Source organism: Spea bombifrons, chromosome 12, assembly GCF_027358695.1.
Source record: "Spea bombifrons isolate aSpeBom1 chromosome 12, aSpeBom1.2.pri, whole genome shotgun sequence".
In the NCBI taxonomy this organism is placed as follows: Eukaryota; Metazoa; Chordata; class Amphibia; order Anura; family Pelobatidae; genus Spea; species Spea bombifrons.
In genome coordinates, this window is record NC_071098.1 from 26636474 (window position 1) to 26639747 (window position 3274).

Consider the following 3274-nt stretch of genomic DNA (forward strand, 5'->3'; position numbering starts at 1 on the left):
TAAGCAGGTTGTCCTGAAATCGGATAACAAAGACTGCGCCTGGAACATCACTGGATCTGAAATAAGGAAATATTTGCTACACATTAACCATCTCTCCTCAGTGGTGAGGAAGTGGTCCATGGATTTCAAGGATAAAAAGCCAGAGAATATTGTATTATACTGAAAGACCAGCTATGACGTGTTAAAGCATTTAAAAAAACCAGTGAGTACTTAGTTGTAATTGTTACAAAATGACCCGTGGTAGGGGTAGTTCAACTGTTTGCAAGGAAGAATGCTTCTGCCTACTTGGGACTGGTATACCAGTGGTCACCTGATTACTACTTTTTCGTACACGTCTGCCGCCAGCTCTGTCCAACCCACGAACGCTGGAGGAACCAAGCCAGTAAACAGAGACTGGGAACCACAGGAGCATTGTACTAAGCAACGCTATCAGGAAGTTTCTGTCTTCACTTTGGATTCAGAACCTTCATGTAAGATTGGAGATTTAATTATTTAAAAAAAAAAGTCATACATTCTATCCTTGACCATAAGAGTTTTTTTCTAGAGAAGAATCAACCACCACTGACATGTATTAGATTATCCCTTCTTCAACCGCTAGAGGGTGAATTGAGCCTACTTGACAGAGCAGGGTCTGCTCTGTAAAGTGTAAGAACCTTTCCTAACATTGAAGATGAATAGAACATTGTGAGATAAAACAATAACTAACCATGCGTAAGGAATGTACTTAAATCAGTAGGAAAATAATACTTGTCCTTTTGAATTTTTTTAAATTACAATTTACTCCATATGGTATAAATGAGTATATTTTAAGTATATATGTTACATTGGTTGCTTACTTATATGATTCATCTTAAAAACAAAAAGTATAAAATATTCCATTTCACAATATCTCTTATAATCAATAATCATATTTGAAATCCAAAATTGAATTTTAATGTTTTTTTTTTAATTATTAATAACCATGTTTGAAATGAAAATGTAATCTTCATTGAATCCTTCATCATTCAAATATAGCCATTTATATATCAATAGTAAATATGAATTCATAATGTCCATGTATTTTTTGCTATATATACATATATATATATAAATATATACACACACACACATTCACTGGCCACTTTATTAGGTACACCTTGCTAGTACCGGCCTTTTGCCTTCATTCTTCGTGGAATACTTTCTACAAGGTGCTGGAAACATTCCTCAGAGACTTTGGTCCATACGGACATGATGGCATCACGCAGTTGCTGCAGATTTCGGTTGCACATCCATGATGCGAATCTCCCGTTCCACCGCATCCCAAATGTGCTCTATTGGATTGAGATCTGGTGACTGTGGAGGCCGTTGGAGTTCAGTGAATTCATTGTCATGTTCAAGAAACCAGTTTGAGATGATGTGAGATTTGTGACATTTTGCATTATCCTGCTGGAAGTAGCCATCAGAAGATGAGTACACTGTGGTCATAAATGGATGGATATGGTCAGCAACAATACTCAGGTGGGCTGCCGCATTTAAACGATGCTCAAGGGGCCCAAAGTGTGCCAAGAAAATGTCCCCCACACCATTACCCCCCCAGCCTGAACCATTGATACAAGGCAGGATGGATCCATGCTTTCATGTTGTTTATACCAAAGTCTGACCCAGCCATCTGAATGTCGCAGCTGGAATCGAGACTCCTCAGACCAGGCAACGTTCTTCCAGTTTTTGGCTGACAAGAGCGGCACCCGGTGGGGTCTTCTGCTGCTGTAGCCCATCTGCTTCTAGGTTCGATATGTTGTGCGTTCAGGGCTGGTATTCTGCATACCTTGGTTGTAACGAGCGGTTAATTGAGTTACTGTTGTCTTTCTGTCATCTCGAACCAGTCTGGCCATTCTCCTCTGACATCAACAAGACATTTCCGTCACACAACTGCCGCTCGCTTTCTCTTTTTTGGATTATTCTCTGTAAATCTTATGGATGGTTTGGGTGAAAATCCCAGCAGATCAGCAGTTTCTGAAAGACCAGCCCGTCTGGCACCAACTACCAGCATGCCACGCTCAAAGTCACTTAAATCCCCTTTCTTCCCCATTCTGATGCTCGGTTTGAACTTCAGAAAGTTGTCTCAACCACGTCCACATGCCTAAATGCATCGAGTTGCTGTCGTATGATAGTTATCTCTGTCTTTTAATACTAAAAATATCTTTATTGAATTACTACTCGGCATTGTGTTTCTACCAACACTCCATTTTTCTAATATGTATAGAACCAGCAAGAAATTGTTTTGAACTGCGTAATTATGGGGCTGCCGGGGCTGCCCATCACACGCCAACTACCCAGACCCATTAAACCACTGCTAGCAAAGTTCCCACACCCCGGCACTTTAATAAGTCCCATTGCCACGGCAGTAGTCAGAGCTCGTCACAAGGGTGCCGATTGCCCGCGGGGCACTATGAGTTGAGACGGCGCCCGGGTAATACATAAGCACCAAAGATTTTAATTCCTCGTAGGAGTGACATAAATATTTCTGGGAAGGCCCTGTCTATTCCTCACACCCCCCAAACAACCACTTGGGGGCAAGTAATGTGAAGGAGCGATAAAATCAGCCATTGCAATTTAAGGCCTAAGGCTAACAGAACGTTGGCTACCCAGTCAGGCCCAGCCTACACCCAAGTGACCCTCTTTGCCTGTTTGTAACGTCAGGGGGGGGTTCTACCAGATGGCATTATTGAAAGTAAATGACAAGCCATTGTTTTAAGATATTACCTCATTTTAAACGAACTAGCCATACTAAAATTGGCATTTATACGCGTAGGAGCACAAGCTCTCTAATAAGCCAGACGCGGACAATGTCCGAGAGTGATAGGAGTAGTTATTGTCCAGATATTGCGCAGTTATTATTATACGCACGTATGCCACGCTTCACCGCCTGCCACTTCACTTTGATTGACACAGCGTACAGCGTATCCTTTCCGCACAAGGAACGCCTCTTCGAAATCCCGCCTCACTAGAGAACCGCTACGCCTATCAGATAGCGGCTGCTGTTTGAGTTGCGTTTTTAATAACCAATGAAAGCTAGCTGTACGGGTTTCCCTTCCAAATACAGGGGTTAGACAGTCGCTGTTTGTTTTTTATGTGCACGCTATGATTCTATAACCTTCCGTTCCCTCTCCGTCTTATTGCCAGGGCGCCACATTGTAGCAAACGGTTATATTTTTACGTTCTAGGGGCGGGTGTTGGTGATGAAACCCCGCCCACCATCACGCCCCCTCTCCCATAGTGGGCTTGCCTGGTAACT